Source organism: Pelodiscus sinensis, chromosome 13 (genome assembly GCF_052426305.1).
Source record: "Pelodiscus sinensis isolate ZL-2025 chromosome 13, ASM5242630v1, whole genome shotgun sequence".
Lineage (NCBI taxonomy): Eukaryota > Metazoa > Chordata > Testudines > Trionychidae > Pelodiscus > Pelodiscus sinensis.
In genome coordinates, this window is record NC_143064.1 from 31,659,147 (window position 1) to 31,684,561 (window position 25,415).

The 25,415-nt window shown below is 44.0% G+C and overlaps 1 long non-coding RNA gene across 1 annotated transcript; it reads left to right on the forward strand.

Annotated features, from left to right (window-relative positions):
- The first annotated feature begins 3,043 nt into the window (after positions 1–3,043).
- LOC149523656 (uncharacterized) lies at positions 3,044–24,670 on the forward strand. Its single transcript, XR_016350566.1, has 2 exons — positions 3,044–3,156; positions 23,977–24,670. It is a non-coding gene; the product is annotated as an uncharacterized LOC149523656 (long non-coding RNA).
- Positions 24,671–25,415: the final 745 nt, after the last annotated feature.

Consider the following 25,415-nt stretch of genomic DNA (forward strand, 5'->3'; position numbering starts at 1 on the left):
TATCAAATATGGACAGAGCAAGTATATTGAAAAATATGAATACTCACTGAACAATAAACGTGGAAAACAGACAGATCTTTGCAACCAAATCAAGGTGGTAAGCCAATGTTCTAATTTTTTCCATTCATTTGCAAGATAAATTTTGTAATGTGCACCAAGACACATGTGGATGTGTACCACCAAACACATGCTGCCAGGTATGGGCTGCTGTGGGTGCTCTGCTAATCAATGGGCAGCCGCCCAAGCACTCAGTTTACAGGGAACACTGTGGTAAACTAATTTTTGCTTGTAGTTATAGCCATGCAACCCCTTTTGTGGAGTTATTGAGCAGACTATGGCCCAATATCTGTTAATCTGAAACACAAGATGATTTGCGTTTATTTTTCTTCTAAACTAATCTACTGTCTCAGTATACACTTACCACTTTAATTAGGTGTCAGGAACTTTATTCCTAAAAAAGATCAAGTGCGCATGCATGAGTCAGCACAAAAACCAATTGTTCCGATACATCCAAAGTTTTAGGCATGAACTTAGTAAACCATTGACATGCATAGGCCTAACACAATTTCCATTTACGTCAATGGGAGACTACATCAGGGGTGGGGAACCCTTTTGGGTCAGGGGCTGCTGACCCACAGAAAAAAATCAGTTGGGAGCTGCACCCAAGTGAGAGGCAAAAAAGAAAAAACAAACCCTCACTGAGATGGCCTCCAAGTGAAGAGAAAGAAACCCCCTTCACCCACCACAGGGCCCAGACAAGTAGATTTGGTGTGCTCTAGCCCCATGGTGAGACGGCGAGGAGGCGGAGCACCACTGCATGCTTCCCAATGCTGGGGGAAGCCCAGAGCCTCAGGGGCTGAATGCAGGCAAGCTGGGGGCCACATCCGGCCCCCAGGCCTTAAGTTCTTCACTCCTACTTAACATTGACAACCTCATAGTGATGTTTCACTGAAGTCAGGAAATCCAAAAGATCTGGGATGAAATGTCTTCTAGATAATCTAAGTATCCAAAATGGTCTTCTACTGATAGAGCTGTCTTCTGAATAGCATGTCTATACTTTCTCTTGCGAAGTATAAAATCTGATCAGTTGGTGGTCTATTCTATAGCAAAAATGTGTCTCATGAGTCTTTGCTACAAGGCTCTCCTCCAGTCTCTCAAGCTGGGCACATAGGACTACTGCTTCGTTAACCCTGGAAAAGATAACACACAGAGTTGAATGCTTTCCCAGGTCCTTTAGAAATAATATGGGACCTGTAAATGGCAGTTTAAGGCAACACTACCATTTGCTCAGAGACTTAAATATCAAGGGAACTAATCTATTTATCACCAATAAATTACATCAAATCAACAGTGACATGCTGTAAGTATGCCTAACTGGGACCCCTGAGCGCTATGATAATACAAATAATAAATGATAGCACACAAGGACAGTATGCTATCAATGCACTGGAACATTTTTTCCCCATAGACTGGTACGCTGTTATATGATATACAATGCCAGCTAATACAACTGTTTATCGAATAGGGGCAAAGATTAAAAGCAGAAAAGAGCCTCCCTTCAGAAAAGAGGTAAAAGAAAAGGAGAGACTGAGAGTACAGGGTACTAAGGCAGAAGCAAAAGCAAGGATGGTCAAATAAAAAGGCCACAATGTACCTCCCTTGCTTTTCTTCCCTAAAATAGGTGCATATTTAGGCCGGGTCATGCATGCAAACATTTACATGGTCAGTAACTTTAGTCATGTCAGTGACCCCAATTTGACTACTCATGTGAATTAAGTGACATGTTTACAGGATCAAGCCCTAGTAATACAAATTTGTACTTTTGTAGAAATACCTCTGTAGAATCTTATTAGTTTCATCCCTATGACATTCTGTAAGTCCTCTAAAAGTCAGAGGCCAGACTAAGGAGGACTCATGCAAATTATTTGTGCAAAAAACATATTTTAATGGAGAGTAAGATGGGAAGGGGGCAAGAGCGGATCACAGTAAATCAGCGGTCCCTAACTTCTACCCCCATCACAGACCCACATCTTACAATAGTTTTCTGCAGTTCCAAGGATGAAAGACCCATGGGGAAAGGCTATAGAGTGCCAACACAGGAGACTGCAAAGGAAAAGGCATATCCCCATCACTTGAGTGTTTATTTAAGCCTGAAGCAGAATTTGAACCCATGCATTTGAGAATTTTATATAAAGGATTTTTAAGTTACGTTTATTTCTGGAGCTTGTCAGAAAAATAGCAGTTTTCCCCCTGAGAAAATTTTCAACATTTCAACCAAACACTTATGTTTTTAATCAAAAGTGCTGAAAACACACTTTCTATTTTCACCTGACAATTTTTAGCTTTTTAGTTTTCTAGATAAAAATTGAAAATTTGAGGAAAGCAGTTGAGCAAATTTTTTTTTTATTTAATCAAGACTTAAATTTGCCATCTAAAATAATTGACAGAAAATAGTCAATACACCTATTTCCAATACACCTATTGCTTTGCCCCAAGGGCTTATAACCCATGTAATGCAATAGTGGTAACTTTGAAAGACTTACCAGATTCCCTCAGACTGCTGGACAAATAATACAGGAGTTAGAAATTGATCATGAGATTTAGTAAAAGGCAAGATAAAGTTTACAAAAAATAAAAAAGTAAAAGGACAAAAAAAAAGCCACCCAGTATTTGAGGGTCACTGTTGCTAATATCCTTTTTCCAATTTAGAGCTACTTACTCTATAGATCGACTCATTGACTGAAGTGGTATCACTCAGTTAAGGCACTCTTCAATGTAAAGGTATAAGAAATAAGCATATATTAATGATGCCAAATAAAAAAAGCAAAAGTAAGGCTAACGGCTGCTAGCGTGCTTATTACTTTTGTTTCCCCTTCTAGTTTTGAATTCTCTGGCTTATCAGTTTGTGTCACAAATCCAAAGATTCACAAGTGGTTATTTTTTGTGTATTTTATTGTTCTGTCACTAGCATCTGTATCTCATTACATGCTTTAGCTGAGTAGTGCACAGAATCATGTTGCAGTAAGGCAAAGGTCAGAGTAATAGTCATCTCCCTATTTTGTAGAAGGTTGATTATTCAGACAAAGAGCCATCCAAAGAGAGTGAAAGCTTTTCTGTGGATCTATAGAAAGGATTGTCATATCACATCTGCAGAAGGTAATCTATTCCAACTAGCTCTTTACTATCTGCACATCTTTAATTAAAATAAAAATCCAGCAGATGTTATTTCTTGCAGCTTAGTGCTGCATTGGCATAGGACTGGTATCTCAAAACTGTCTGGTTTCTTTGCTGTGTCTTACTTTTAATATACTGCCCAGCATCAATCAAGCAGTTTGGAAGCATCCTATATCAGTTCTGCAAAACAGAGCTTAAATGATTTACTGTTAGATTCTTTCAGCTCCTGTTAGGCTCCTGTTTTTCTTTTATGTGTGGTAGCAGAGGTCAGCGGCAGTAAGAGATGTATGCTTTCACTTTGTCTCACATTTGTTGCTGTCATTCTAATCCTGTTCAGGTCCCCAAGGAGCAACAGGATGTGTTCATGCTCACAACCTTATATGCTAATTGATTTTAGGGAACCCATTAATCAGTTTAATTTAGTAGATCACCCACTAGGTTTGCTGTTCATTGTCAAAGGTAATTCAATTAAAACTCCAGAAGTGTGACTAACTATTCAACCTTAAATATGTTTACCAGCTGCCTTAAAGCAACTTCCCTGTCCTACTGTGACTATGAACCAATCCTAACATAATATATGACTAAGTCATATGGCATTGTTAATTAATATACACACACTCCACATCTTTATAGTGATACTGGAACAGAAGTTCAACTACTTTCTGGAGCATGTAATAATTTGGCCTTTACAGAGATACAATGAAGAATAAAACCTCAGAAAAACATTAATAGCTAGCAAATATTATGATAGTTGAATTAATTGCGTGCCTATAAATTATACCCTTTAAAAGAATCAAAGATGCCTTTTTAAAACCTCTGGAAATACATGGTATATCCCAAGACATTTTAAAATAGTATCTGATCTTATAAATATTTGTCTCAGTTTACTGTAAAGTTGCCCAATATGAATTTCTTTCAACAGGTGCGCATTTTTTCAACAAGATATTAAAGAACCTGTGAAATGATGTTTCTATTAAATAAGGAAAAATTTAAATGTTTTCCTAAATTCCTTTTGCCCACAAATCTTGTTTTGACATTTCGTGTCTGCTGGTATCAGTCACATCATATATTGCTTCATAGGAATTAAATGTTTCACTAGTTATTCCATGAGACAGAATGGTGTGTCTGTCTAAGGGTATGTCTACACTACAAAGTTAATTCGAACCAACAGACGTTAGTTCGAATTAACTTTGATAGGCGCTACACTAGTGCTCCGCTAGTTCGAACTTAATTCGAACTAGCGGAGCGCTTAGTTCGAACTAGGTAAACCTCATTCTACAAGGACTAAGCCTAGTTCGAACTTACTAGTTCGAATTAAGGGGTGTGTAGCCCCTTAATTTGAACTAGTGGGAGGCTAGCCCTCCCCAGCTTTCCCTGGTGGCCACTCTGGCCAACATCAGGGAAACTCTATTGCCCCCCGCCCAGCCCCGGACACCTTAAAGGGGCACGGGCTGGCTACGATGCCAATGCCAGGTGCAAGCCTGCCAGCACCCAGCTAGCAGACCCTGCACCTGGCACGGCTCGAGCCAGCCACCCGATGCCCCCCAGCCCTCCCTCTCTTCCCGGGACCAGGCTGGCGGCTCCCGGGAGCTTGCCCGGGACTGCAAGAGGCGGGCACCCGCCTGGTCTAGTGCAGACATCGTGTACCTCGTCCATGACCTCCGCACTAGGCACAGGAAAGTGGCCGTCTGAGGCAGGAGAGCTGCCAGCCTGGCCACCCAGGAGCAGGTGTGCATGAAAATCAAGGTGGTCCACTGAGACCTCCGATCCTGAGCCCTGAGCTTACAATGGCCGTCCTGGGTCAGAGCAAAGGTCCATCTAGCCCAGTAGCCTGTCTGCCAACAACGGCCAACCAGTGGGACCCTGGAGGGGATGGACCGAAGACAATGACCAAGCCATTTGTCTCGTGCCATCCCTCTCCAGCCTTCCACAAACTTTGGGCAGGGACACCACTCCTACCCCCTGGCTAATACCACTCCATGGACCCAACCTCCATGACTTTATCTCACTTCTCTTTAAACTCTGTTCTAGTTCTAGCCTTCACAGCCTCCTGCAGCAAGGAGTTCCACAAGTTGACTCTTTGCTTTGTGAAGAACAACTTTCTGTTACTAGTTTGAAGCCTGCTACCCATTCCTTTGCTTTGGTGTCCTCTAGTCCTTCTGTTATGGGATCTAATGAAGAACTTTTCTTGATGCACCCTCTCCACCCCACTCATGCTTTTATAGACCTCTATCCTATCCCCCCTCAGTCTCCTCTTTTCTAAACTGAAAAGTCCCAGTCTCTTTAGCTTCTCTTCATATGAGACCTCTTCCAAACCTCTGATCATTTTAGTTGCCCTCCCCTCTCCCACCCTCTCTCTTCCCCTCTCCCACCTCCTTTTCCCAGTCTCCCTGAGTTTTGTTCAGTAAAGAGAGATTCTATTTTTGACCACACGTTTTATTTTGTACATCAGGAAGGGGGGCTAGGGAAGGATAAGTGGAAGGAGGTGAGGGAGGAATGGGTCACGAGCCCCCGATGGGGAGGACTGGGCTGGCTCTGCGGGCTTCTGGGGGTGGAAGCTCTCCTGCAGCCCCCCCAATTGTCCCCTCTCCCCAGATGGTAGCCTGCGGCAAGTGCAGCCGGTCTGATGGCCGAGTGCTGTGATGTGCCCAGTGTGGGCACTCAGGGCACTCCAAGACAGGACTGCTTTGCAAGCGGGGCACCCCTGAGAACTGTCTGTCCGGGGTGGGGGTCAGGTCCCTTTAAGCACAGCCCTCGGCTAGCCTGAGGCAGCAGCTCCACGCTCTAAGTCCTCATCTGATGCCCTGCCGGCACTGCTTCCGGCCATCCTTAACCCCGGTTCAGGGTCTACTTAATGTGGACATGCTAGTTCGAATTAGCAAAACGCTAATTTGAACTAGTTTTTTAGTCTGGATGCGTTAGTTCGAATTAGCTTAGTTCGAATTAGCGCTGTAGTGTAGACATACCCTAAGAGATTAAAGAAAAACAATCAATCTGAAAACCTCAGGTAAACAAAACACACATCCCCTAACCATTCACCTTCGGAGACCTAGGTAAACATCCCACTCAGTCACAAGCCAACAAGGAGCTTATAGTCTGACTCATATAGTGAATATAAAATCTCTACTAGTATGACTGCTACACAGGTGAGCATAACTGACAGTTTCTGCTCCTGGGGGTCCCTGTAGTGACAAGGATATTACAGACTGGGAACGGGCTGCTTTGGCAACAGCAGTAAGAAGGCTTGCAGTCAGCCACCTGTAACATTGCCAGATTACCTTACTACACCTAACTGAGGTATACAATTGCTGTGTACCCAACACCAGATTTTGCTGGTACCTAAAATCCCAGTTCTGTGATTTGTTCCATATAAGGAAGCCAACCTTAGGGGGTTGCTTGTGTGGAATGAATTGAAGAATCAGTCTAAATATGCACTTACAAGACTAGTTTAGGAAGGATGCCTTTTAAACAAAATATTGGCTCTGTGCGATTCAAGTCAGTGTTATTTGTTCATTGCTTAAACACATGCTTACGGGCTATACTGTAGAGGAGGATTCTCCTGAATTGAGGCATTTTAGGAGTAGAACTCTGAAAATATTCACTACTGGCAAACTCTTTAACAAAATCATATTTTAGTCACTTTAATGAAAAAACCTCAGATTTCACTGTTTCCTATGAAATTGAGAAGCAGTTTTTACAAGTCAGCTACTTTGTCTTGGAATGCTAAATTCTGTTTCCAAAATGGTGGTACTGTCTGTGCAAATTGCAACATTTTGGGTGAGGCAAGCTTGTAAAATAACTGTGCTTTTCTCTAAAATGGAAGTTTGCCCTTTTTTTTTCTTTTTTTTGGCCTGGGTTATTTTGTTTTCACTAATGGACATGGGCCAAATCAACACATTTTCACAAACAGCTTCCAACCCTGGAATTTCACAGAGCTACATGGATGGACGTGCACAGAGCTCCATATGAGCAAGAAAGCATCAACCACATTCATCCTAATCTTGCAATAATTCTACAAGGAATTCCAGCAGAAACTATAGTAAGCTTTGAATATGAGTTGGAATTTTAGATCCTGATTCCATAAACACACCAAACATTCTTAGATTGATTTATACAGGCAGTCACCGGGTTACGTACAAGATAGGGACTGTAGGTTTGTTCTTAAGTTGAATCTGTATGCAAGTCGGAACTGCCGTCCAGATTTAGCCGCTGCTGAAACTGACCGCCAGTTCTGACTTACATACAGAATCAACTTAAGAACCCCAAGCGTCCCCAAGTCAGCTGCTGCTGAAACTGATCAGCAGCTGATTCCAGGAAGCCCGGGGCAGAGCAACTCTGCCTCCGGCTTCCTGTAGTCAGCGCTGGTCAGTTTCAGCAGCGGCTGAATCAGGACGCCTGGGGCAGAGCAGATGGGGTGCTGCTGGGTTGCTCCAGTAGCGCCGCTCCTCGGCACTACTGGACCAACCCAGCAGCATGCCATCTGCTCTGCCCCAGGCGTCCTGATTCAGCCGCTGCTGAAACTGACCAGCAGCGGCTGAATCAGGACCAGAGCAGCTGCGGTGCTGCTGGGTTGGTCCAGTAGTGCCCAGAGCGGCGCTGCGGGACCAACCAGCAGCACCCCAGCTGCTCTGCCACAGGCGTCCGGAGAAAAGCTTAGTCTGCTGGGGGGGGGGGGGCGTACTAGCTGCGCCCCCCCCCCCCACCCCAGCAGACCAGGAAGACACGGGCGGCGGACCGAGACGCACCGCGGTCCCGCCGCCTGGGTCCTCCGCGGCTTTGCTCCCAGTCTCCCTAGTCTGCTGGAGACCAGCAGACCAGGGAGACGGGGAGCAAAGCCTCTGAGGACGCCGGCAGCGGGACAGCCGCGGGGCGTCTGGGCTATCCCGGTGCCGGCTTCCCTCACAGCTTTGCAAAGCCTCGGGGAAGCCGGCAGCGGAGCAGCCCAGGCGCGCCTGGGGTGCCCCGCTGCCCGCCCCCCCCCCCCCCGCGGCTTTGCAAAGCCCCGGGGAAGCCGGCAGCGGAGCAGTCCAGGCGCGCCTGGGCTGCCTCGCTGCCCGAGCCCCCCCGCGGCTTTGCAAAGCCGCAGGGCGGGGGGAGGGGGGGGCTCAGGCAGCGAGGCAGCCCAGGCGCGCCTGGGCTGCTCTGCTGCTGGCTTCCCCGAGGCTTTGCAAAGCCGTGGGGGGCTCGGGCAGCGAGGCAACCCAGGCGCGCCTGGGCTGCCCCGCTGCCAGCTTCCCTGCGGCTTTGCAAAGCTGCGGGAGGGGAAAGGGGGGGCTCGGGCAGCGGGGCAGCCCAGGCGCGCCTGGGCTGCCCCGCTGCCTGAGCCCCTCCGCGGCTTTGCTCTGCGTCTTCCTGGTCTGCAGACCATGGAGACGCAAAGAAAGCCCCAAAGTACACGGGCGGCAGGACTGCGAGTTCCCGCAGTCCGTGTACTCGGGGCAGCCCCGTTCGTAACTGCGGATCCGACGTAAGTCAGATCCGCGTAAGTCGGGGACTGCCTGTACTCACAATCACACAAATCTATATACAGTAATAATTTATATATGGAGAACTCTACAATCCAAGCACTCTACAAGTAATAAACCTCAGAAAAAGATAGTGAAGTCTAGCAGTTAAGGCCTGATCAATGTGGCTAAGAATCTTCTTGTATGACTCATCTTACAATAAGGAACTTAAATTATGTTTTCAATATTTTCTAAGTAGCAGTTTGACTATGAAAATAGTTCTCTGTATGTCACGATGTTATGAGAAACCTATAGGTCCCATCCAAAGCTTTGGAATACCTGTGTATTTATTTTCAGGGAATTATAGATGGAAGATTTTAAAAACTGTGTTAGAACACTAAATTATTTAGCAATCATATTTTCTCTCTGCAAGTGGGATGTCTGTCAGCCTCTTTGGCCCTGGCCTTCCAAGCCTTTCTAGTTTCCTTTTTCAATACCTATCTGTCTTTTCTCCTCCCTTTTTTGGCCTCTAAATAGAACAGCTCATTACTGGATTATGAACATAGGACATCAGTGACATCCACTCCCCCCGCTTTTTTTCCCTCTTCATAGGTACTTACTGCACTCTAAACTAACCATTGATGAGTTCAAAGTAAAAGTTCATGATAACATCAAATTTGTCTTTTTACGCTACAAACTCACATTCTTCTCAGGGTATCAAAGATATAGCCAATATTAAGTACTACTGCTCTTGGTTGTACAGTATGCTCTTGAGGTTTTAGTCAGAATGTCTTGTTTTTTAAGCAGTTTCTTTTTCTTTAATATGTAAATCTATCCCTTTTATCTTTGCAGATCAATGTGATTTTTCTTTTTGGGATATTTTTAATGTCATTTTGCATTGAGCAGATCTAATAATTACTTGGTGTTCAGCCAATTACGACAGTGTAACTGGATAACCAATTACTTTGATATATAGTTTCTGCCAGAGATCAGACTTTTTGTTATTGAATATCCCCTCCTTTCTTCTAGCATTAATAAATTAAGGCACCTGCTGTACAAATCAATAGAATTTTGGAAAATCAACATCACTTAAATGCTGAAACAGTGCCCATTACAAAAAAGTGAGCAGGGTATGCAGTCAACATGGGCCTTAAAAGAGATTATATTTGTCAAGTTATTGGAGGAAAGGTTGACTACACTGTTATAGATGTTGTCAACTTCCAGGTCATATCAATTAGTTACAGCATTCTTCTGTAGACTGGAACTAATTTACAACACTCATGATGGAAATGTCTGCTTTTCCTATGAGTTTCAAATAAAATGTTAGGACTTTATATAGGTAATTTAAAATTTCTGGAAAGTAACTGATTTTAGTAATGAAACAATCATCATTCCAGCAGTAACTAATTTTGCAGCAACTGATGAAAAATTCCACCACTTCATTGATAAGTGAATACCTAAATAGAAAATCTAAATTCCCACCTAAAGTTCTCAAAAGTTTTCTTTAAAAAAAAAAATTTAAAAAAAATTGAAAGTTCTTTTGAGTGCTTTCTGAATATTCCCTATCCCATTGCTTTGTTCTAATACAACCTCAAAATATAACCTTTGTTCATGAATTTACATTAATTAATAAGGTATCAAGCAGAAAAGTATGGTTCTAGCATATCCCCTTTATTTGTAGTTGTTTCAAGGTTATGCAAAATGATTGGTTCATCCTAATACAGATTTGCATCTTCCCAACAGAAACTCACTTGTTTTGATTAAAAGTCTGCACTAGTGAAATATTTTCGCTTTCAGAAATAATTATTTTGATGTAAGGAAAAGGCTGAAAAATGGACTCTGACCATATGCAAGACAAACTGTGGTTATGTACCTTAAAATAATGGTCCACATCCATAAGAAAAAGCACTTTTGGTATTTAAGGGCCTAAGTCCCATTGGCTTTCTCTCTTTAAATTGGATGTCATTGCTGATTCAGTATGACTTGCTTAATAAAGAAGAGTAAAGGTCAAATTAAAGCCTGTTAAACTCAGTTATTGCATCTCCCTCCAAGTTAAAAGGGTTCAATTGACAATTGAAATTAGTTGCAGATTGCCCAAAGAGATCTTTTCCTTTATTTGAATGGTAATGGAGAGCTGCTTCCAATACAAATAAGGCCACTGACCCTTCTTGTGGTTTTACTGAAAAAAATTCAGTTAGCAAAAAGTACAAAGCATTGTACAACTCACTCTATGAGGCTCAAACTAAATCTTACGATGTGATAAATGCAAACACTAAAAGTACAATGTGTGTGTAGACATGGAGAGCACTCGAACAAACAGCAAATGGGTACATTCTGCCTCCAACTTGTTTTAAAATGATAGATCTATTAACATAGGTGACACTTTAAAAACAAGAACAATCATATTTGCAGTATATGCCACTGACTTCGTAAACATGCATATTTCCTTACATGAGAAATATTGTTTAAAGTGTACTGTCACATATTAAAAGGATAAAGTAGAGAGCAGCCAAAATATATTTCTAACTTGCTCTGATCCACATATCATTTAATCAAAGATTACACTTTAAAAATTCCATCAGTCCCTTCCTACCAGTTATATTTAGACTAGGCACAACTTAACCCCCTAGTTACGGGCAAGCAAGGAAGCCAAGTTAATCTTGGGCAAAGAAAATTTAAATAAATACAAATTACTTAAATCATTGTGCAACATACTTGCAGTTTATATTTTGCAATATTATGGTGTTAATTAAAGAAAATACTAAAAAGTGTAACTGCTTCTTATAACTTCGATACTATCTAGCAGGTTATGAGCTAGAGTTGATGTACAGTAGCTTTAACTGGTAAGAAACTGATGGACAATGCATACTGAATCACCTGTCTTTAAGATAACAAAGGAACAAAAAGTCAAAATAAAAGTCAAATTGCTTAATGACAGACAGACAGACACACGCATACACACACTGTGTCTAGACTGGCCAGTTTTTCCGGAAAAACTTGCCAGCTTGTCTACACTGGCCGCTTGAATTTCCGCAAAAGCACCGACAATCTCATGTAAGATTGTCAATGTTCTTGAGGAAATACTATGCTGCTCCCATTCGGGCAAAAGTCCTTTTGCGCAAAAGGGCCAGTGTAGACAGCCCAGATTTGTTTTCCGCAAAAAAGCCCTGATCGCAAAAATAGCGATCGGGGCTTTTTTGCGGAAAAGCGCATCTAGATTGGCACGGACAGTTTTCTGCAAAAAGTGCTTTTGCGGAATAGTGTCTGTGCTAATCTAGATGCTCTGTTCCGAAAATGCTTTTAACGGAAAACTTTTCCGTTAAAAGCATTTCCGGAAAATCATGCCAGTCTAGACGTAGCCACAGATTTTATAAGTAGGACAAATATTAATAGCAAATATTTTCCCTTCTATCTTACCAGGAGATTCTAAAAACAATAGAAACTTTAAAAACACAATTCAGTCTGGAATGATCGACAAAGTATTAATCACCTGATCAAGTATCATCATTTATTATGAGAAATGTTTAAACTCAGTAGGATTACTTTTCATTTTATTATATTTAATCATTCATAAGTAATCCTTCAAGTAATTGTTCTCTCTGTTAAATGATCTCACTATATTCTGGTTGTACTGATTGCCACATATAGAATATCTATGTCTAACCCAACACAATAGCCATGCCTAGCATAATTACCCTATTGCAGCTATCAGGTTATTTCTTTTTCCCCCTTAAGTACTCATCACATTTGAAGCTTTGCATGGTTTTCAAGTGAAAAATTTCAAAACAAGGCCCAAGGTCAGGTTGGTAGTACACAGGAAGTTTATAAATATGACCAGACAAAACCACCAATATGTCTGATATATTTGGCGGTGTGTAGATGTTAAAAAAAAAAAAAAAAAAAAAAAAAAAAAGAAGGCCTTTTTCTTTGTTGTGGCAGTGGTTTTCCAAAATACATTTCTCAATAGAAGTGCCTGTGCAACTGCATCAGGTGGATTTGAACCTGGGACCTATGGAGCTTAGTGTAGGAGCCTCTACATCTTTGAACTAAAACCCAACTGGCTCTGAGCCCTTGTTCTTATCACTCTTGTAAGTGGTATAAGTGCCTGAATGAGACAGTGAACCACACTAGAGCTATGTCTAGACTACAAAGAAAAGTCAGAAAAAGATATACAAATTGCAAACCACAATTTGTGTCTCTTTCTTCGCTTTTCTTTCGAAAGAGGCGTTTCTGAAATTTGGCACATCTACATGGTGCCAAATTTCAGAAAAACTTGCTCTTTCAAGCCATCCTTTCCTTTTTCATAAAATGAAGTTTACAGGGATGGCGAAAGAATGCGTCCGCTTTTCCAACATTCTTTTTGGAAAAGCAGACGCATTCCTTGGATGCGGCATTGCTTTTCCGGGATACCTCTGGTATCCCAGAAAAGCACTGCAGTCTAGACCAGCATTTCCCAAATAGTGTTCCGTGAGAAAATAGGGGTTCCATGAGAAAATTCCATTACAACCTGAATTATTGTAATGGAATGGAATTTTCATTCATTTATGAATTTTATTGAAAACAATTTTCATTTGTGTTTGTCACGATAAGTGTCCCTGTGTAATGCCAGCTAAGCCAGAGAGTGGGAACAATGATGTCACTGCTTAGCATTGTGCACGCAGTCAGAGGTTCCACAAAATTCTTTCGAGTTCAAAAGGGTTCCATGGCCAAATAAAATTGGGAAACACTGGTCTAGACCATAGCGTTAGGTGTGGACTACATATTTCCCCAGCTGAGGAAGTACCTCCCAAGTTTCAGAGACCCAAGCTGAGATCCTGGATGAGCCCCCACTGGTAAACCGCCATAGAGTGGATTCAAACCTGGGACCTTTGGAACTTAGGGTAGGAGCCTCTACCACTTGATCTAAAAGCCAACTGCCTCTCAACTTAGGCTGTAGAGATCTCTTGTTCTTATCTGTTGCTGTAAAAGGGCTAAGTGCTGTATGTGGGACAGTGAACCATACTAGGTGTGTGGGTTAAGTCTCCTCATAAATACAGGCAGTCCCCGGGTTACGTACAAGATAGGGACTATAGGTTTGTTCTTAAGTTGAATTTGTATGTAAGTCGGAACTGGCTCCAGATTCAGCTGCTGCCACAAACTGACCAGGGGCTGACTACAGGAAGCCGGAGGCAGAGTTGCTCTGCCCCCAGCTTCCTGGAATCAGCCTGATCAGTTTCAACAGCTGCTGAATCTGGAGCCTGGGACAGAACAGCTGGGGCGCTGCCCGGTAGGTTCCCACAGGACCAACCTGGCAGCACCCCAGCTGCTCTACCCGAGGCGTCCCGCAACAAAAGCCTGGTCTGCTGGGGGGGGAGGGGGTGCACTAGCTGCGTCCCCTCCCCACCCAGCAGACCAGGGAGACCCAAGCAAAGCCGCACAGGCGGAAGGACCCCGCTGCCTGTGCGGCTTTGCTCCTGTCTTTCTGGGGTGCTGGGGGAGTCCCCCCCAGCACACCAGGGAGACCCGAGCAAAGCCGCACAGGCGGAGGGACCCCGCCGCCCGTGTGGCTTTGCTCCTTTGCCCCCGAGCAAAGCCGCACAGGCGGCGGGATGCTGGCTGTGCGGCTTTGCTCCTGTCTCCCTGGTCTGCTGGGCAGGGAGGGGACGCAGCTAGTGCGCCCCCCCCCAAGCAGACCAGGCTTTTGTTGCGGGACCCCCCCCAGCAGACCGGGGGACAGGAGCAAAGCCGCCCAGGCGGCGGGGGTTCCGCTGCCTGGGTGGCTTTGCTTCCGGGCAAACGAGCAAAGCCGCCCAGGCGGCGGCTTTGCTCGGGTGTCCCTGGTCTGCTGGGGGGGTCCAGTGGCTTTGCTGGACCCCCCCAGCAGACCAGGGGGACAGGAGCAAAGCCGCTCATGTGGCGGGGGTTCCCAGTCGGCGGCTTTGTTCGGGTGTCCCTGGTCTGCTGGGGGGGTCCAGCAGCTTTGCTGGACCCCCCCAGCAGACCAGGGAGACCGGGAGAAGCTTTTCTCGCCCTGGAGAACACGGGCAGCGACCAGCCGCCCGTGAGCTCCGGGGCGAGAAAAGCCCCGTTCGTAAGTGAGGATCCGACATAAGTCGGATCCGCGTAAGTCGGGGACTGCCTGTATAAGCAAAAATGCGGAAGCATATTTGGCATCAAGGTTAAGTTTTGCTACAGAAAAGGTTTTACACGAAGAACTTCTGCAGCCCCAAATACCTAGTCCTGAAACTATAAAACTGGAGAATGGAGAAGGAAGTAGGCCACAGATCTACAACAAAGGGATATAAACTAGGGATGTTAAATTTAGATAGTCGGTGAGATTTTCATCGACTATTCAATTAGTCTATAAGGACCCCTCCACCCTTTGGGAGTCCCTGCTGGCCCCATGCTCCCTGCAGCGCCTCAGCATTTGAAATATACATTTCAAAAGCAGAATCACAGCAGAAGCAGTGCAAGCAGCGACTGCTTCAGATACTGCTTGTGATGCTTCCCACTGTGCCTCTACCTCTTTTGCACCCCTGGAGATGGTGCTGGGGGGAACTGGCTTTGAAGCCTCTCTCTGATAGAGGAAGCAAAGGACGGGGGAAGTGACCAGTCACATCACTAGTCAACTATCCAATAAGCTTCTGCTTATCAGATAGTTGACTAGTCACTTACATCCCCCACATAAACTGCTCAGCACAGTAACGCCTAACTTTTAGGTACTAGAAATATCACTGGAGCAACAATGAGATCTACGAAGGCTGGATTAGTCACACAGACATACGCTCCATTTATAGTTAATAGGGAGAAACAGATGACTAAGTCTACACTGGTGGAGAAAAATCAATGGAAGAAACGCAATTTCAGCTATGATGATTACGTAGCTGGAATCAACATATCTTACAATGATTTTCTAGAGTGGCCCCACAGTGGGAGGTCGATGGGAAAAACTCATTGACTTCTCTTTGCAGTACTCTTCGCAGTGAGGCTAAGAGTACCGCAGGTGCTCTCAGCATTCAATTTAGCGGGTCTTTATTAGACCCATTAAATCAATCCCTGGAAGATCAAACCCCGGAATGTTGAACCTCCGATAAGTACAAACAAGACCTAAGAATGCGACTCACAAAAGCCAGCATGGTAAGTGGAGAATCACCTAAATTAGCCAGTGGGAGATACCAATGAAGGGCATGTCTTGAAACTAGGGAGGTTAGATATTAACTTAATTGTGCAACTGAATCAAAGCTTAGTGGTTACACGATTATTCAACAGTCCCAGAGTTGGGGACAGAAACCAATAAGCTCCCAGCCCCACTCCCAGGGAACCCTCTCTGCCACCTCACACTGCTGCCTCTGTATCAGAGGCAGCAGCGCTGGGTGGCAGCCGGGAGCTGATCCGTGAGAAAAGCCAGTTTAAAAGCCTCCCCTATGCCTCGCCCGTGCTGTTGCCTCTGATAATCTACCTTGTGTTCAGTTGTCAATATCTTGTTTGGGACTTATGAACTGTTTTAATTCCTACCAGATATTCAGTTATCTTCAACATAATTTCAAAGATATTTTAATTTCCACATTGCTTCCTTTGAAAGAGCAAGAAAATGAAAGATAACAGTGCAAGCCGAATAGAACATTTTCATATATACTGTAAACTCATGTGAAAGATTTGATGATGCCTTCAATATGTAAATTTTCAAGACATTTTAGTTAATAAAATTAGTCCTAGTGTAGTACAAAAAAAAAAAGCAGCTTGACAACACTTTATTTCACACTAAACTGATCTTATTTGATAAACTGATAAAGGATGCCTACTGCAAAAAGACTCCAAAAAACAATGCAGTTTCTAACCTCTGTAGTGAATTTCACGATGATGAAAGGTGCTATATTAATAGATTTGAAGACTTAGTTCCTCTGTTCAGAAATACAACAGTTAGAACACATGTCAGTGCAGTGCAGTGGCTAGCATGCCATAAAAATTTTTCTGGAGGTTTACTTGTATGAATGATAATAAAACAACATAGTTAGTGGCCTTTTTGACCGCCAATTATTATTTTGAACACATGGATATTTCAGCCAAAAGCTGCTCTCTAAGTCATTTTACGTTAAGGGGAAAACAGCCATCAAATAATTATATTTGTTTATTCAAGACATTCTCTCCCGATCTGGGAGAAAAGTCTCTATATTGCATTATCCAATTCCTCCTCACACAAACCACATATTTAGTTCCTATAACTTTGTGGAAGACATTTACATGTTTAGTAGGAATGCATAAGAATAAAAATTTTTAAGGTCACTGAATTTCCAGGGGTATTTTAAAAAGAGAAGTGCTTTCGTTACTGAAAGTAGCAAAACAAGTTAAAGATTAATTTAAATTTAAAACCATCTGTTTCCTATTTTAATTATTTAAATGGGAGGCATTCACACAATTTAAGAAATATATACAATGCATTAACATAACAAAAGAATTAACACATCAAAAGAATAACTACTAGAAAGTCAAAACAATTTAATTACTCCAGGTACCATTTCTCCCTGCTTTGATCTCTTATCACAACAACCAAAGACTATAAACTCTAGTTTATATAGATGACTAAGAGGACTGTTTTAATAAGATAATGCCACTTGGTGGACTCTCTTAAAGTCAGTACACTTTCTGTTACAGCAAGTACATAACAAGAAACCTATGGGTCTAAAATTGTTGCTTTGACCAACAGCAGTTTAACTTAATGAACACAGATTTAACTATACTTCGCTGAAAGAGGAAGTAACTCACCTTGGTGCAATACTGATGCTTCAAGATACGTCCCTTTCCCTCTTCCCATGGGTGCTCCACTGTAGGTGTTGGGCCCATCCCAGCGCCGCAGATCGGAGACTTTCAGTAGCAGTAGTCAGCCAGACCGCATATGCATAGTCAGCATCTTGTGACATTCGTGCCCTTTGTCTCATGTGCGCGGTCCAGCTCCCGCCAGTTCCTCTCACCTGCTCAAGTATCTGAAACGAGAAATTTACTAACCAAGATTTCGGAGTGGGGAGGAGGGTGAGTAGTGGAGCACCTACGGAGACACACATCTTGAAGAACCATTGGTACCGCACCAAGGTAAGTAACTTCCTCTTCTTCTTCCAGTGGTGACACTGTGGATGCTCAACTATAGGTGATTGTAGCAGTACTCAAATATCTGGATAGTGGGCTCCGGAATCAGGGTTTGTTTGAAGTTGAAAGTACTGCCGAAGCCAAAGAGTCATCCGCAGTCAAGATTGCACAATTGCATAGTGCTTTATGAACATGGCATTGGATGATCATCTAGCTGCCCAACAAATGTCCCGAAGGGGACCTCCCTGTAGAAAGGCTATGGATGTGGCCACAGCCCTTGTAGAATGAGCCTTTGGATGGGATGGAAGTGGTCTATTGTGGATAGAGTAGCAAGTAGTGATGCACGAAACTATAAGCCTAGTGATACACTGGGAAGACAATATCTTGTCTTTGGATCGATCCATGAGAGAGTATCAAATGGTCTGTTTTATGCCAATCTTGGGTTCTATCAATGTAAAAGGCAAGCACCCGGTGCATGTCGAGAGTGTGGAAGATCACCTCCCATGATGAGGTGTGTGGTTTAGGGTAAAAGGATGAGAGTATGATTGGCTCGTTAATATGGAATTCGGAGCAAACTTTGGGGATAGGGCTGGGTGAAGTCGTAATACCACACCATCCCTTGTTGAAGGTGGTGTAAGGCGGTACTGACATCAGGGCCGCAAGCTCTGACTCTGAAAGCAAATGTTATAGCAAGCAGGAAGACCACCTTCAGCATGAACATCTGGAGCGACATAGTGGCCAAGGGCTTGAAGGGAGGTTGAGTAAGAGTGTCTAGCACTAGGTCCAGATTCCATGGCAGAGGTGGGGGTTTATGAGGTGGATTAAGATCTGTCAATTGTTTTAGGAACTTCTTCGCAGTTGGGTGAGCAAACACCGAAGTGCCATCTATCAAGTGGCGGAAGGCAGTAATTGCGGCAAGGTGTACTTTCAAGGAAGCAACAGCTAGACCTGTTTGCTTCAGGTAAAGCATGTACTTGAGGATCTGGTGATGCATGCAGGTAGATCTGGTTAGCACAACACCAAGAAGCAAACCTTCGCCATTCAGAGAGGTAAGTAGCTCGAGTGGTGTCCTTCCTGCTGTGCATCAGGACATCTTTGACTTGCTTTGAGCAGAGATCCTTGGATGCGCAGAACCAGCTACGAATCAGGTGGTTAGATGCAGGATCTGGGGCTACGGGTGCAAGAGGGAGCCGCAGTCCTGGGTCAGCAAGGAAGTGCATATGGCGGCAAGAGAGACATTTGGTGTATTAAGGTCTGTCAATTGTTTTGGGAAGGATGATTGGCGTGCCCAGGCAGGAGCTATGAGAATCAGCTTGGCTCCATCTGTGTTGATTTTGTCCAGAACCCTGGGTATAAGCACGACAGGGGGAAAATGCATACAGGAGAGAACCCACCCCAATCGAGGAGAAAGGCATCTCCTAGAGATTCCCAAACTATGCCTGCCCTGGAGCAATAATATCGGCAAGTCGCATTCTTGTAGGTGTCAAAGAGGTCTATTGGGGAAAAACCCCAATGACAGAAGTGTTACCCGGAAGGCTGAGGTAAACAATTGCTGTGGGCAATTAATTAAAGCCTAATGCGCCTCCCCCACAGAAGCCAGATTCGACCTGGTATCCATATCTATCACCGGCGAACAGCTAGTCACAAATCAGGTCTGAGACGGAATTTGTAGCCAAACCATATATTTTTAAAGATTGTGAACACATATCAATCAACAAGACAACTGTAAATGTCCCACCCTACCCTGAAAAGAAGAAGAAAGGAAAGATCCCATACACAGAAGGTTATACTTTACAAAGGTCTGAAAGTGGCGATAGATGCTCACGACCTTCAACTTTGTGGCTAATTGGAAGCCTTGAGGGAGGACAGCAGGGAGATTCCCCGATGGTGGTCTGGTGATCCGGGATCTGGAGTGGTCTGGATCAATCCTTGCCTTCCATGTGAACTGACGCTTGGAGCTAGTAGACACCAGTCCTTGTCTGAATGTCCCTTATAAGCAAGACCCATGATGATAATCCCAAAATCCCAAAGTGCTGGATAAAAGGAGGAGGCTTCCCTCACACCTCGAAGTAACACCACTGGATCTGGATAGTCCCAATCAGGTCACGCAGGAATGGATGAATGGGCTCCTCAGGGTAAACGACGACGCGCACAGACGGATGAAGGAGAACCAAACAACCTGATCTCTCCTCAGCGAAGATTATGTCAAGGTGGGAAAACTGGGTTAGCGTGTGGGGTGCAAAGTAATTGGGCGGTGTGCACAGAAAAAAGAGGGGCGGGTGCATAACTGAGATGCACACGCATGGTATTAGTGCGGGGTGCACAGGTTTGGAGCCGTGTGCAGAGGCCTTCTTCAGGGTGGTTTTGGTGGGAAGAGACACTGCTGAGGTGAAAAGGGGTCAGCAGACTCCATTTTGAATTATAAACTCCATTTTAAAAACACCTGCCTGGATAACAGAAGATACATTGAAGTATGTTGGTGCGGATTTCCCACTCATGGTCGGGTGCGAAATGTCTGCTCAGGGAGTCTGCAACGACATTGTTGGTGCCAGGTAAGTAGGATGCTATTAAAGTGATCTTGTTGCGAACACACCAATTCCAGAGGTGGACTGCCTCTGCACAGAGGAAATCGAGACCATGCTCCACCTTGGCAATTTATGTAATATATTGTGGCAATATTGTTGGTGAGTATTCTGCAGTGCAACTATCAGATGTAATCCTGGAAGTGTCTGCAGGTGTTGACGACTGCCCTGAGCTCAAGAAAATTTATGTGGAGGGCTGTCTCTCTTGATGACCACCGGCCTTGCACGTACATGCCATTCATATGGGCACCCCAAATGATGAGGGAGGAGTCCATGGTAATCTGGGCTGAAAGCTGAGGCCAGTGGAATGGAACACCTGACAAGAGGTTGCGGGGATCAATCCACCATTTGAGGGATGTGCAAATGTTGTGGGGAGGGGCCACTGATCTGTGGACATAGTGTCTTGTAGGGGTATACACTGTGTCATCCACTGCCGAAGGCAGAGGAAGCGTAGTCTTGTGTGATGGCCTACGTAAGCTGTTGCAGTCATATGGCCCATTAATGGTAGGCAAGTGAGTATTGAGACAGCAAGACAGGTGATCAGCACAGAAAGCAGATCTTGGCTGGACTGAAACTCTTTAACGGATAAGTAGACTCGTGCTGCAGAAGAGTCAAGATGAACGCCTATGAAGTCCAAAGTCTGAGAGAGTTCAATCATGGACTTCTGTTTCGTTGAATCAAAAGTCTGTCTAGCTATTGTTATATGCTGTGTCTCCACCAAGGAGGGGCCTTTTATAAGGCAATTGTTGAAGTAGGGGAAAAATTATAATTATAATGCCCCTTCGACGTAAATGAGCTACCACTACCGCAAGGGTTTTTGAGAATACCCTGGGGGGGAGGGGGGGAAAAGAAAGAGGGTGGATGAAAGGCCGAACGGAAGTACCTGATACTGGAAATGTTTCCTGCCTACTGTAAAATGAAGAAATTGCCTGGATAGATAATGATGTGGAAGTAGGCATCCTGAAGGTCGAGGGCTGCAAATGAATCCCTGTCGTGTCTAAGGACAGTATCATGGATGCAAGGGTTAACATTTTGAACCGCTGTTTTCGGAGATGCCGACTGAGCTTTCGAAGATCGAGTTTGGGTCTCCAGTTTTCTCCTGCATGAGGAAATAGTGAGAATAGAATCCTCTTCCCCTGAACTCGTCCGGTACCTCCTCTATGGCCCTAATGGAGAGAAGACAATGGACCTCTTGTTTCAACAAATTCTCGTGAGAAAGGTCCCTGTAGAGGGACTGGGTGGGTGGGTAGTTGCAGGCAGAGAAAGGAAGTGGATGGTGAAACCAAATGACATGATCTCCAAAACCCAACTGTTGGACGTAATGGTGGCCCATTGGCGATAAAACGGCCTCAGATGGTTCTGAAAGAGATGAGGCTTGATGTTCCGGGTTGACAACAGGAAGTGGTTACAAGCCTCCGACTAAGGAGTCAAATCTGCTTTTTGGCTGGTTGATTAGAGGCACGGTTGGTCTGATTGCTCTTTCTTAGAGGCCACTGTCTTGATCATGATTGGTGAAAACCATGTTGCTGATGTCTATTATATGTGTAATCGTGGCTCCTTGTTTGCAGTGGTATGGAAGTGTGTACATACCAAGATTCCAGAGGGTGGTATGTCAATCTTTGCTGGAATGGAGGACCTCATCTGTTCTCTCGGCAGAGAGCTTTTGTCAAAAGGGAGGTCCTCGACCTTGCTCTGTAACTCTCTCAGAACTCCCGCAGTTTGCAGCCATGAAGACCTCCTCATCGCAATTGCGGTAGCCCTGGAATGGGCAGCTGGGTCCGCGACATCCAGAGTGATCTGAAAGCCTGTCCTAGCTGAGTCATGGCCTTCTTGGTCTATGGATTTTAGGATGGGTCTCTTGGGAGATGCTCCATCAACACTGTAAGTTTCATATAATTGTAGAAATTGGGATTTGACAAGAGCGCAGCATATTTGGCAATGAGAAGTAGTAGTGTAGTGGAGGAGTACACCTTCCTGCCAAATAAGTCTAATCTTTTGCTGTCCTTGTCCATTGCCACATTCCTGTACTAAGCAGCCTTAGACCTGTGCTGCGCGGCATCTATGACAAGCGAATTTGGCTGGGGATGGTTGAATAAAAATTTCATCCCCTTTGATGGCACAAAGTATTTCTTATCCACCCTTTTATTTGTTGTTGGTGGGGTTGAGGCAGAGATCTGCCAAATCTCCTCTGCAGCTATGATTGCCTCATCTATCGGGAGTGCGATTTTGGCCTGATGCGGGGACTGTAGATTTTTAAGGAGGCAGTACTGTTTATCCTGCACCTCTGCCAATTGGACCTCCTGGCTCAACACAAATCTCTGCTTACGATTGTAGGGGGGACAATATATTGCCTGGGATTATGGCCTCATCAGGAGAGGATGATGACTGGTCAGTAGGTGAAATGTCAGGTTGTTGCTCTTCAGTCTCTGATAATTGCCCCTCCTCTGGTTCTGAGTGATACGCTTGAGGTGGTGGGCTTTGTGGTGGTGGCAGCGGGGGGTGTCACTCACATGGTGATACGGAGGCAGGCGTGTATTCGGGCAATCTACAACACGGGGACCATCTCCTCAAATGTGACCGATGGTAATGATGATGGGATGAAGAGTACGGTATGTGGTTGCGATGATAGTTGTGGTAATGATACGATTGTCCAGGGAAGGGATGCCTAGAAGAAAAGGCACTCCTGTGCTCCTCCTCACATGCCGCATGTGGGGACAACGCAGGTGAGTGAGGAAAGACTTCAGAGCCTCTCGATGAGGTGGGTGGAGAGAGGTGCTTGACATAGTATCAAGAATCTCTCTGCGGTGCTGCCAGGTATGGGGATGGAAACCTGTGATGTGGCGAGTATAAAAGCTCCGCCCATTCCATATGAGGAATGCGTGGCACCAGCAATCTTGGTGCCGGAGGAGAAGGTGCCAAAGCTGGAGAGAATGTCAGGAAGGCCGAAATAGGGCTAGGACGCCTATGCATGTTGGTCTTTCCAGACCTTTTCCTCAGTGCTGAGAAAGCATCAGGCCTTACCGGTGCCTGCTTGGATTGCGGCATAGGTTCTGTAGTAGCTGGTGCCATTGGGGTCGGCCTGGATACCAGTGCCGGTGCCTTAGATGATGAAGACACCGGTGCCAATCCTGATGTCAGTGCTGACGGTGCCTGCACAGTCGGCACTGCAGCCGGTGCCTTTTTAGGTCTTGTGCCTGGAACTGCCTTTGCATAGGAAGATATATTCCGGGTTTATTTCCCGTGCTCACCCTGCTCATCAGGGCCAGTGGCAAAGAACATGCAGGTGAAGCCCGCATCTTTTTTGTTGGGGCCACCCCTGGAGAGGACACTCTGCGTTTCTGTGTTGCAGCAGAGTCTGGTATAGCCATGGATGAGGAGTCCAATGATTGGAGCACCTTGTCAAATAAAATAATTCAAAGGCCCATTTTTCTGTCCCACCAGGCTCTTGCTGTTAACTTGGGGCAATAGGCACATAAGCCTCGCCCAAACAGCAGATACAAGGCAAATGGCCATCTGAGGCTGGCATAGGCTTATGACAAACATCACATTTTTTAAAGCCCGGAGAACTCAGCATTGTCCGTTCAACTTCCTAAAGGCCAGTGAAATGAAGAAAAAAGTTGTTGTTTTTTTAAACTATAAACTAACTACAACTATTAATTATAAACTAGTAACATTAACAACTACTAACTAATTACTGTATTTGCTTCTCTAACTAGATGAAGTTGAGGAGAAAGGGAGAGCTCTGTCTGCGACCGAGGACAGTTGAGAGGAACTGGCAGCAGCCAGACTGCACTCATAAGACAAAGGGCACTAATGACACGGCTACAGCTACAGCTATTGAAAGTCTCCGATCTGCAGCAGCAGCGGGATAGGCCTGACACCTATAGTGGAGTACCCACGGGGACACTACTGAAAGAAGAGTATTACTTTATTCTCAGTAAAGAATATTTTGTATGAACACTGACTGCTCAGTTATGGATCATCTTGTGAAAGCCTCTAATTGTGCTTGGAATGCCTTTGTTACTTAAACAATTTCATGAATGAATTGTGTTGTCAGTATGTTTTCACCTTTATTTACAGAAAAATCATATTTGAATTATTTTTTGCAACGTTAGAAAGACTACAGCTATGTGATACCCTACACATTTGTCAAAGTCTACTTCTAAAAATCTAATAAACTCTTCTGTATTTTACTGTAACGAAGAAGCGTCACTACAACAAAAGAAGCTGTACTGTAATTAGGAGCCTAAAAACAGAGGCTTTTAAAAAATTCTGAAGAGAATTTATTTTTGGCAAAAATCATTTTTTCTCATAACATCAGAGGTTGTTCTGACTAGAGATTTTAATGGTTATTTCCATGAATTAGGACTACATTAAGAGTTTGATACTTCTGACAGCTTTAGATTAAAAGTCACAGTAAGCAAGAATATATTTGAATGGATTTACCTTTAAAGTGGATAGTTAAATCTACAATAGGCAGCTACCACCACCTCCTATCACAGCAAAACAGTACAAAGTGTGTTGATGTTATATCAGCAAAACGCAGTCCATATTCTTACAGAATATACAGATGACAGTTCAAAGATATTAACATAAGTACTTTACTCAACATAATATGGAGTCATTCTGCTTGACTAATATACATATACCAATTAATCTAGACAAAGTATTGAAAAATAAATTTTATTCTTCCTGTACTGAAGTGATGGTACCATACAAGTTGTCAGTTAGGTGAAAACAGCTTTTGGTAGCTAGTTGGTCCATTAAGTTGTCCTGCAAGTAATGTAGTTTTAAAAGATTATAAAAACAGATGCAAGTCCAACTATCTGTTTTAATATGCATATTAATAAAGACAACACATTCATTTGTGTATTCCATGAATTTTGCTGCGTATGCAAGTGGACTGAAACCATCATCTGAACTGCATGCATGAGTTCTCCAACTGTACATGTTCTTCATAATTTAAAAACCCACTTTATAATTTAAAATATTATATACCATGTTAATAGTGTTCAGCTTTCCTTCAACTAGAATAAGCCAACATTATTAGTTGACTTGGAATTTTAGCTTGGTTTTGAGAAAAGATAATTGCAAAAATATATCCCCAGATTCAAAATGTACTATACAGAACTAGAAAAACATCAAAAGGCTGTGA